Here is a 12,240-nt window from a genome sequence, read left to right as displayed (position 1 = left end):
GGGGGGGGGGGTACACAGCAAATGGTGTAATGGTAAGCATAATTTCATTCTAATTGGCATTTAAGGGGTTAAAATATAAAACGTATGCTGGTAGGGGTACAGGGCACCAGGTAAATTTGGAAGGGGGTATACAATAAGAAAAAGTTTGGGAAACTGATTTAAATCATTCTGTAAAAAAGGTGTGTTATTGTTTTATTACTGAACCTTGTTATTTAATCCTTAATTGGCTGTCTCAAAGTACCTAGCCCTCTAGTTCCAAATTTAAGCAGGAAAGGGGAGTGATGAGGTCAAGTCATCTACAACAAGATGTGTTTGAATCAATTACCTGTAATACACAATTCTAGCTATTAGTGGCGGGGGGGGGGGGGGGGGGGGGGGGGGAGACAACCCTCTCCCTGTCCCCTTCCAAACAAACAAGGTACAATTTTCCCATTTTCTACAGCAACAACCTACATTGCTAGGGCATAAAGGTATATTTATGTGTGTTCATGTGTAGAAGAATAGTCAGTTTATTTCCAAAAGTTAAGAGATTCCATTACTACTACTACTAAAAACAATCAGTCAACTACACTGTGTGGGGAGTGCCACCACCTTCCTTTCCTAGGATCTGCCCTCTCAAGCATTATACAATACATTCCTAACATAATACAGGTCTTATGACACTTTTCCATATTATTTTTTTCCACTCTACATTCAGCAATTTTGTTTTTCTTTTCTTTAACTCTCCATTCAAAAATAAGACCTACTAAAATTCTAGGTGTCAGCATCAAGGAAGATAAAGCTATCCCTTGTGTTGTGAAGTCATAACGGAGAACTACTATATAACATGACTACTAAACCTCCGAAAACTCCATGCCTAAAAGGCAAAAAAGATAACGGGGAAAAGAGATTCCCTTCCTCTATAATGTTAAGGACCTATAGTGAAGTCACAAGGTCTAGACTATGAGAAAAAATTATTTGAAGATGGGGAAGTTTTCTTTTACTTAAATATTCATTAGTAAAACCATACTTCTTTCTGAGCTTCATCTTGAAAAAAGTGATATACATATAATAGCTCATCTATAAGAAAATCCACCAATATTATTCCTACTTTTAACTGCAATATATATGCTACTGTAATTCAATACTGGCGCTTTGTAAAGCTACCTGTAGGAGTTATTTCCTTATTGAAATATCTAATTATAGACGTATGCCCAAGGTACATACACCCATTCATTTCCTTATTTCTATGTTCTACTGCACCACTCATTCCCAAAATAAGACTGAAGTAAACTACATTTTATGTCTGTTCTTGCAAGTCTCTATCCTTATATTCAGGTGTCAGCTTTCTGTCAGCAATCACTTTTAGTTCTCAGGAAAAGTTTTGCAAAGTGCCTAACAGATGTAGAGGTCCAACAGGGATTTAAAAAAAAAAAATGATGGAGACATCTTGAACTTAAATCACTTAAGTTACTCGTGAAAAATATTTAACTTTTGCCTTGTTTCTTATACCTTAGTTGCTAGGGCAACTGGCTATGGCCTAGGACCTGGGTTTGATCCCAGAGTAGTAGGTTTCTACTCATTGTTTCTACTTCCAGCGAAGCCTTGAGGCCCACCCAGCCTCCATTCAATAGGTACCAGGAGCATAGGGCTGATCACATCACCTTCTTGTATAGTACTGTGGGTTAAACAAACAGTGAAGCCCTGCCTCCACTGCCCCAGTGAGCCTCAATGACCTGTAAATAGGTCACCTTTACCTCATTTCTTGTCACACCGAGAACAACAAAGCAAAGGATGAGCATTGAGCCAATAACAGCAAAACGTTATGAGAAAATTAAGCTCACTAACTAGTTATTATTGAGTAAAACTCTGAGGCTTTCACTACTACTAACAAATCAGCCTCATGATTTTCCGCCGAAAAGCTGGCAAGTCGGTCAGCAACGCGCAAGTCCTTGACTTCAGGAAAGCCGACTTTGACAAGCTCAGGAGGCTTGTCAGTGAGGCCCTAAGGGACCGTGACCACAGGGAGAGGGGAGTTCAAGAGGAGTGGTTTCTCCTCAAGGGAGCGATCCTCAATGCACAAACTAAGTCTATTCCATCTCGGAGGAAAGGCAGCAAGAGGGCACAGCAGCCCCCCTGGCTCTCCAGGGACCTAGCAGATCTCCTGAGGCTAAAAAGAAAGGCCTACAAAGGGTGGAGGATGGGAGTCACCTCCAAGGAGGATTATTCTGCACTGGTCCGGTCCTGTAGGGAGCAGACCATGAAAGCCAAGGCTGCAACTGAACTCCAGCTAGCTTTGAGCATCAAGGACAATAAGAAGTCCTTTTTCAGATATGTGGGGAGCCAGAGGAAAAGCAGGGTGCTAAATCAGATGGGGCAACTGACAACTGACACCCAGGAAAAAGCCAACCTACTAAATAGGTACTTTGCGTCAGTCTTTCATCAGTCCCATGGGACACCCATGCCCGCTACAGGGCCGGGAAGTCCGGGTGAGGGTGATCCCCTGCCCTCCATTAATGGTGACTTTCTGAAGGAACATCTGGAGAAGCTGGATACCTTCAAGTCAGCTGGCCCTGACAATCTTCACCCCAGGGTACTCAAGGAGCTGACATATGTACTATTCAGTGAAGATTAACAAAATCACTGACTAACATAATCAAACAATAGTCATTTTTTCTGCTCAGTGTCTTGATCTAGTGCTAATGTCACATTTAAAATGCATTAAATAGAAAATCTCTTAGTGGCATTCCAGTCACAGGGCTATGGTTTAAGCAGCACCACTTTTGTAATGTAGGGATGTTGTGGCTCAGATTTTTTTTTCACTCTATCTTGTATGCTTAATCTTTGAACTGGTAGCTATCAGCTTTTCAAGCCCTGCACCCTGTCCATTACTTTTTTTTCTGTGGGGCCCTGTCTGCAGTAAAGGGCACGGCCACCAGACATCACTGCTGCTTCTATTCTCTGCCTGGCTCATTCTGCATTTTCTCTCCTGACAAAGAATGTCAGTCATAACAGCAATCTTCATTCTGCTTGGTAAGTCTATGAGATAAAATATGCAGAGAGATCAGAAACACTCAAAAGGGATTTAAAAAAACTATATACTGTATAGGGGGCGGACGAGAATCTGATGGTGTTCAATGCCGATAAATGCAAGGTTCTCCACCTTGGGAAAAAAAACCTGCAGCATCCTTATAGGCTCAGCAGTGCTATGTTGGCTAGCACTATGGAAGAAAGAGACTTGGGGGGCATCGTTGACCACAAGATGAACATGAGCCTGCAATGTGATGCGGCGGCTAGTAAAGTGACCAAAACGCTGGCTTGCATCCATAGATGCTTCTCAAGCAAATCCCGGGACGTCATTCTCCCCCTGTACTCGGCCTTAGTGAGGCCGCAGCTGGAGTACTGTGTCCAGTTTTGGGCTCCACAATTCAAAAAGGATGTGGAGAAGCTTGAGAGAGTCCAGAGAAGAGCCACGTGCATGATCAGAGGTCAGGGAAGCAGACCCTACGATGAGAGGCTGAGAGCCCTGGGGCTCTTTAGCCTGGAAAAGCGCAGGCTCAGGGGTGATCTGATGGCCACCTACAAGTTTATCAGGGGTGACCACCAGCATCTGGGGGAACATTTGTTCACCAGAGCGCCCCAAGGGATGACGAGGTTGAATGGTCACAAACTACTTCAAGATCGTTTCAGGCTGGACATAAGGAAGAACTTCTTTATTGTCCGAGCCCCAAAGGTCTGGAACAGCCTGCCACCGGAGGTGGTTCAAGCGCCTTCATTGAACACCTTCAAGATGAAACTGGATGCTTATCTTGCTGGGATCCTATGACCCCAGCTGACTTCCTGCCCTTTGGGCGGGGGGCTAGACTTGATGATCTTCCGAGGTCCCTTCCAGCCTTGATGTCTATGAAATCATGATTATACAGTATTTTAGAGATTAAGACCAGAATTCCCCCCTCCATATTTTGCCAATGTCACAGAGTACAGAACTTATCTAATGTTTATTAAAATGCATATAGTTCCTCAATATCACAAATACAGTACAAACTTATAAAAGTATAGTCAACAGAAACTGGTTTCACTCACTAATTGCTTTAAACCAGGGCGTCAAAGACACGGCCCATGGAACAGCATTGTCTGGCCTGCAGTGCCGCCTGCAGGTCTCAAACTGGGCCTGTACATTGTACGCAAAGTGAAAAGGTAAGGAAACACACAACACACTAAACAATGTATACACCATTCTTCTGTAAAATAGCATTAGACACCTCTGTAAGTAAAATATTAACTTGAAAGTGACGTAATAAGAATTTCTAGAATAAAGCATTTGAAAAAGTAGAGAGCTTCCATTTTGCAAAGTTCCTATGCAGAAATATTTCTCATGGAATTTTTTTTCCAGTTGAAAACTAGCTGTAAAATCTGAGCTGTACTTCTGCATCCAGATTTTTTTGGCCAAAAAAAAAAAAAAAAAATTGTAGCTATTTCCTCTCAACGGTTATTTATATGCACATAGGTCTTTTTAGAATGACCTTTAGACATTTTAAGTACCCAGTTGTGCCTGCAAATCAGGTATTTTGATGTGTAATTACTTTACTTGTAATGACAATAAGCATAGAAATTAACACACGACAGATTCTCCTCAAAGTAAAACAGAAATTGTAGTCCTGTAAGGAAGATTTTACAGTATTAAAGCATTTTGTCCAAATTCATACTTTAGGTTCTATACATCTATTAACCTAAGTCAATCAGGTAGTTAGTCTATGTAATATATTTATATTTTGGATGAAGCAGAATATTCAAAGCACTTAGCACAGTCTCAAAACTTTATCAGCATACAGGCTAAAGCATGTTTTACTGATGAGGGAATGTTGCATAAATAAAGTCTGTGGGTCCTCTATAGTAGCCAGTTTACCTAATGCCTCAGTGAAACAAAGCCAAAAATGTAATAAAATATGCAACACTACTATGAAGAGACAAATGAGAATATTCTTCTCTTGTTCACTTGTTTCAGAAGTAAGTCATCCAAGCCAGAATAGTCACTCTTATTCTTGTGTAAAATGCTAAGATGCAGTCAGCAAGCAAGGAGTTCCTAGGAAAGAAACTCTAGAAGTGTTGCCCAGCCTTAAAATATTAGTATGAAGACTTTCACCAAGTGTCAAAACAGCTATTTAAAATTCATACCAGAAATTGGAATGCTATGACCATGCTGAGATCCGCCAAGTAAAAACAAACATTAGCCTGGCTTGACACTTCACTATAGCTACTACAGTAACTGCAAAAATTACCTAAATTAAAAGATTCAAAAACTTATTAAAAGATTAAAAACTAAAGACCTTTGGAACGGTCTTTTTTTCCCTGTCTACTTGTCCCTAACCCCAAAACACCACTTGCTCCACATTGCAGAATTTAAAATTACAATGAATCATTTCACACTGACCTGTTAGCTACACATTTTAATTTTTACTGTTATACACTGTTTATATGGGCACCTTTGACCTTAATGGTAGGATGTCAGTGACTTTTATCAGTGGATTGAAAGCAATGAAATATTAATTACTGACATCCAGTTCTAGTCCCAATAGTCTTCCCATGGGTTTATAATTTTACAGCTCCTTCCACCTTGTTAATTTTGCAAAAGCTCAGCTGATCAAGGCACATCAGGCCACAGCCTGCCACTTCAGCTTATAAATAAAGATAACAGGCACACAGATTTGCCTTGCAAGCAGTCTGAAGTTTCTACACATCCAAATATATCGCTTGAGTATGGTTTAAATCCTGAAATTCTTTCTTCTCATATGAACTCATACCAAAATTTATTTAGAAGTGACTAAACATGAGCATTACGACTAGTGTACAGTTAAGGCAGTTCATGACAAATACATATCCCTGATGTTCTCTTTTGACACTGAGCATGCTTTCCAAAAATACTAGTTTATTTAAATCATTTTACCAAAAAAAAACCAGCACCCCTCCTAACCACTGTCTTTCTGGGCATCTAAAAGACAATTTGAAGGGTGTTTAAATATGGACCATATATAAACTTACTCTTTCAACAATAAAAACTCTCCAAATTTTTAGATGAAGCCTAGAGAAAGACTGCTCGTTCAGTTCAAACCAGGCACCTTAAACTGTAATAAACCCAACATTATGGCTAAGCACAGCTAGTCAAAAAGCTCCAGGCTGAATCAATTCAATCTTTGTAGATTAGTCTAAGCTGCGTGGACTGAACCGATATGCAAGTGAACAGACATTCACTTTTGATTCCAGAGATACAGAAAATGCTTGAAGCGGCCCAGGCCAGAAGCTGGGGGGTGCTACAGCACGCCTCTCTGCTTGGCTGAAGCAGACAGCTTGGGCCAAGGCTAACTAGCCCAACCCTTTAATAGGGGTTTGCAAGGGAGGTGCAAAGCATCCTGGGATATGGGGAGATTGAGTTAACTTGAATCTGGGGGGGATCTGGGACAGAAGTTCAATAAACAATATAATCCAAATCAATTAAGTCTCATACTACATCCATCCACATTTATCTTTAACTGGTTTCAGCCATTTTGAAAGCAGTTTATGTGCACTGAACTTCTGTTTAGATTTGAACTAGTTTCTGATCACTTATACTACTGGTTTATGTGTAATTTCTGTCCCTAGCCTATGTCAATTACTCCATTCTGCAAAGCAGATCAAGTAAGCATATCTTATAACTTCCTTTTAATTCATTTTTGTCTTCCAACAATTACAATAATATTAGGATCAGCTGCTCAGCTTCATCTATACTAGAGAAGTGTGCCTGGTTAATTAACCTGACATAAAGTTAACGTAGTTAAATTAAAGCAAATCACTGAAAGATACAGTTGACCCTTGCTGGGGTCAATTCAGCTTGCATCAAATTACAAAGTTAAGCTTACACTAGAATTTAATAAAGTCAACTTTAAACTTGTTTACTTTCCTGGGTGTATTTTCATGTTACCCTACTTTTACTATTAGTAGGATTTTAACACAAGTATGTTTTCAAGGAAAACAAACTAATTTGGAAAAATGCTTGTAATAAGATAAATGTATGTGGAAATACATTTGATAGCTGTGATAGCTCTGAATGAAACAGTTAAATAGTTTTTTCTTTATTTACCTACCTACTAATATGCGAGTACATTTGTGTATTACCTCACTAGCCTGTAAAACCAAGCTAAGAAATAGTTTCTTGCTTCACTTAAGTTCCTAATGTTATTTCTTAAAATGATTAAGAATGTTAGCAGGGCCACGGAGAATCCTAAATGCATTTCATTTCACTATTATTTCCATTTTGCAAAAGAAATTCTTTTTTCCTCCATTTTCTTAATTTTATGCAACCTTCCCACTCTTCCTCCCCATTTGTTCTGGCTTCTATAAGGCTTTCATTTTTTACAACTCTTCAAAAAAATAAAATAAAACCCCTGTTCCTTACTAACTCCCAAGCCCCATTCTCACCCAAAGTTCATGCCTCATGACAACTACCCTTTTAGTAGGGAGGCCTGGAGTTTGACTCCATCTAAAATCCCTCCAGCTGCTATAAGGTAGCTACTTCAGAGAACACAAAGGCTTAGGGGATTTCCTTGGCAGAACACACAGCTCCTGCTAAAATCAGCATAAAAGATTTATATAGAACTCTGAAGAGCTCCGCAACCACTGGACAAGATAAACACTTAACACCACATTTTTTGTACATCTAGCATCTTTCACATGTTTCATCTCATTTGATCACCACCTCCCTTCTCCCCCTCCTTTCTTCTACAGGCCACTTTATCAGTATCACTAGTCTTCCACAAACTGCTTCCCCACAGTGCGTCTCTATGAAACCAGGTAGAACTGAACCAAATTTCACTTTCCTGCTCTTCCTGGTGGTTTTCACCAACAGAAAGTACAGAATCAGCGCAGGAATTTTCCGAAGGTAAAAAGACAAGTCACTCAATTCCCACACTTAGTATACAGCTCATCAATTTCTCCTGAGGTTAAAACACAATGTAATTTTTCTTAACTCAAACCTCTGCACTGTAAAAGAAGTCTCTGCAGACAATATTCTCCACTGTCATAAGATCAAAGAGATGCATCTACACACTAAATGAATTTAAATAATTAAGCATAATAGGGTTGAATTAAGGACAGAACTGCAACCTTAACTCTAAGAAGCTACCCTGTCTTAGAAGCCCATAGATGACAAAAAGCATCACAAATTTACAAATTATATTAGGTGAAATTTAAACCCACAAATAAGAGAATCTTGAATTCAGTTAAGGATGAAATTTTCATTTGATATTTCCCTATATTTTCCTGCTTTGATTTGTGTTTCAAATAGGAGCTTAATATTGAATTTAGTCTACATTTCTGTAAGGTTTTGCCAACTGCACAGCTAATTTAAGAAGTTTTGCTTCCCTATGCCCCTTCAATGTAATTTTTAGGGTATCAACTTGACCCTTGCTGGGAATTTCAATATCATCAGCACAAACTGGAACTAGAAGCAGCAAATGAGTGCTAGCTGCTATAGCTCCCAATGAGCAAATCACTGGTAGCCCCAATTATTGCATCAGGAAGAAAAAGGAACATTTATAACCTTAAAGAATCTGGCAAAAAGGAGAAAGGACAAGTCTTCCCATAAATGGACCCAAATCTGAAACTTCTAACTTTGTGCACAATAAAATCAGTTCTCTCAGCATGAATTTTCTCTCTTGCTTACATTAACAGTACCTTAGCTGTATAGCAGTGCTTGCTAGGACAACTTTGACAAACAGTCTTTTACAGACCATTAGCTTCGTAGGTATTTTTTTTAATTAAAGAGCAAATTCAATCATCATATTTTCAGTTAATGCTGAAATACAAATGTACAACAGGAAAGATGTTAGAAAGAAAGATTAAATACTTTCTGACCCTTTATTTTTCAGTATCGAGCTAACCATATCAGAATACATAGCTCTCTCATAACTATCTATTAACAGTGAGGCTTTTTATTCTGATGCACCTTTCAAAAGCAGGATAATCAAAAGGAAGGATGAGGGAGGCATGGAATTATATTAGTCTCCTTAACAGATTCTGAAAATAGCATTGCTTACACAAGGAAGTGAGGATAGGGTTGAGGTTGAACTACAGGAGAAGGTACTGAGAGACCCAAAACATCCCTGGTTGTGCCAAACTTCCCGTGTGCTTTTTGTATCATTGTTCCCTCATCTGCAAAATGGGATAATGTTCCCATGAAACTAGGAAATTCAAATTTATAAACTCTTCAAGAGTCTCAGATGGAAAGTGCCAAGATGTGCAAAGCATTCTCCTAAATAATGCAGTGTAGAATCTCAACTACATTACTCATCTGGTGTGAACTTTTTTAGAACCTGTATCTTCTCTAAAGAGAAAATTATTATGTGGTTATGCAATACAAAGGAGATGGCCATTATGGCACTAAAAGGGTGGTTAGAAAAATATACCAAATCATTATCCTTTGGAGCATCTCCTGAAATAATACTTTTGCCATTATCAGTACACCAGAAAACCTAAGACAACACCCAATACATTTACGCAAAAATAATAATTACAAAGAGCTTAACATAGATATGCCTTCCACTGCAATAGTCCCAGTGTTGCTGCAGTTGGTAAAGCTAAGCTTGGCAGCCATGGTGGAGGCTGAGTTCATGGCAACTTAACTTCTATGCAACTTTACCCTGTTCATAGCAGATCTAGTCTGCAGTGGTAAAAGCCCTCAGCTGTCAATCTGTGCTAGCTCTCCCACCAGAAATGCAACACAACAGTGAGAAGTTAAGAAAGAAACTTTGCACAGACAATTTCTTAATCAAACCTATAATTGTTGTCTCCAATCACCATTTGTTGCTGTTCATCTTATCTTTAAAATATACTGTAGTAACTTAACAGCTAATAGAGCTTTGTCCCTGCCAGAAGCCTTTGCCGTCTTTCTGAAACTAGTTCTCACATTCTTAAAATGCAGAAGTGTCTTCCATAACAAAGCTGATTATTGGTTTGCTGGCTGTCCTTCTTTCAAGCTCTGTATAGCAACAGATTGCGCAAGTACATTGCCCTACATGTTGCAGATGCATATCCTCCAAGCATTCCCTGCCACTGTAGCACGGTATCTATCCCCCAGAAAGATTTTCCCCCAGATTGAAACCAATACAACATGGTGAATAAAGAATTACAAACATGGCTGTGACAGCAGAAATCTGAATATATCCAAACTGTGCTGTATTATTTGTGATACAGTTAATGTAGTCTCGCCTGTATGTAGCTGCACACCCACAGTTAAAAGTTGCAGTATAGACACTGTTTTAGCCTCCATCTGCAAAAGGAAAAGCATTCTTGCTCACAACTTCTGTCAGAAATAGTTGCATTGCCCTCACAATGCATCTTTTCTACTGACATTTACGGTAACTTGTACAGGAGACGGAAATGTTTTTAATATTACCGAAAAATGTAAGTGACTTGATAATTAAACTAACAGGTCCGCTGCCACATAAGCCACTTCCAGTGGAAGCCAACCTGAGTTCAGGTGGACTCAAGCTATTTAACCACTGCCACTGATGAGTCATTTCCCTCAAAGACCAGGCCTCTTAAAGCTCCATGTTCTCAAATCTACAGTCTGGCAACTGAGAACTATTAAAAAAAAAAAAAAAAAAAGGACAAACATTAAATAGAACAGAGTGAGTTTCAAATGATAAGAATATATTATTCTACAGAATTGTATTTCAAATGACATAGAAGTGACTTGGACAATTACAGACAAAATGTAACCACCCTGAATTAATTCAAATCAATTTAAACTAAATCCAGCTATCAAACCAAAGCATCCTCATGAAGGAATCTGACAACAGAGCAAAATCCATTTTCAAAGTTTTAAGTTGAACTTCCTAGAAATACGTAAGTTACATGTGTACGCTCTATGATCTATGAGAGAGTGAGTAAACTAGGAACACAGTGATTTAGTTAAACCAGGGCAACTGGATGTAGACCCACGCGGAAACTATTTGGTGTTAATCCAATGGGACATTGTCTGACTGCAATATTCAAATATTGCAGGTCTTTTGTAGCAAGCATCAACACAATTAACACCAACAACATAAGGCAACTAACAAAGGACAAAAGGGCCAAGATGGGAACTAAACACTACTGGAAAAATAAGAGACCTCCCAGATCAGAACAGAAAGATACCACTGTGAAGCAAAGTAATACAACTGCTGCACGATCGGTACTCAAAATCTGTAGGGGTGAAATTCACCCAAGAGAAGACTACAAACAATGTGACCCTACCACAACCTTGGTTGGACTATGTGATCTCTTGAGGTCCCTTCTGGCCTTACTTTTCTATGAAATACATCTCCTCCTTTCCTAAAAATAAAACCACAAAAACGCCCCAAACAACTTGCCCTCCTTATAGGTCACCAATTCACAATGCAGCAATGGAAACAAAGCTCCCTGCTTCTACTCTGAACTAAGCCCATCCCCCAGCATTTTCAAAAGAGCAGAGCTTATTAAAGCACTTGGCAGAACAAATAGTTAGTCCCAGGTAGACAGCGTGAGAAAACAGAGATGGGGAAGAAGTGGGGGGGCAGAGGGGACCTCTACCTGTAGACACAGATTTAGGATGAGGTTTAATGGTAGGTTATGATCAAAGAATGAACGAGTCAAGCTGGGAACAGAGTGATTTAGTTGAACCAGAGCAACTGGCTGTAGACCAGTTCTGAAACTGCCTGGCATTCATGCCTGGGCCACTACATACACTGCTTCACTCTGTCTGCAATCTTCAAATACTCTCAGTCTCGTGTAGCAAGCATCCACACAACACCAACAACCTCTGGCAAGTGAAGTGACAAGACAGGAACTAGAGGCTGCTGGAAAAATACGAGGCCTCTCAAATCCTAATGGGAAGAGGCAACTGGGAAATAACGAAGCTAAGGAAATGCGTGCCCGGTCCAGCCCCCCCGCCCGCCACCCTCAGTACCAAGGGTGAAGTCCGGCAGGGCTAACTACAAAGCTGCGCTACCCCAGGACCCCCATCTGTCCTCCACACTGCACAGCTGGGCGGTCGGAGACTCAAGTTGGGGGCACCTGGAAGCGCGGCCTGGAAGGAGGCACTGGGAAGGGTTTAAGGAGCAGGGCAGAGGGAGAAAAAGCCTGAACCACCGAGGCCAAGAGCTGCTGGGGGCCAACCCCAGGGGAGGGGGAAGGCGCGGGAAGGAGTATGTGAGGGGACGGGCAAGGTGATGGGAGGAGAAATACCGGGGCGGGGGAGGGGGGAAGTGC

General features: G+C 40.2%; 1 protein-coding gene across 2 annotated transcripts in view; it reads right to left on the bottom strand.

The window, feature by feature from the left end:
- The window catches only part of CUL1 (cullin 1), a 75,077-nt gene that overhangs the window by 62,585 nt on the left and 252 nt on the right, over positions 1–12,240 (bottom strand). The gene's annotated exons all lie outside the window — the stretch shown is intronic.

Source organism: Alligator sinensis, unplaced genomic scaffold (assembly GCF_000455745.1).
Source record: "Alligator sinensis unplaced genomic scaffold, ASM45574v1 scaffold456_1, whole genome shotgun sequence".
Classification (NCBI taxonomy): Eukaryota; Metazoa; Chordata; order Crocodylia; family Alligatoridae; genus Alligator; species Alligator sinensis.
The sequence above is the reverse complement of the archived record's forward strand: the minus strand, read 5'-3'. Positions and strand labels throughout refer to the sequence as shown.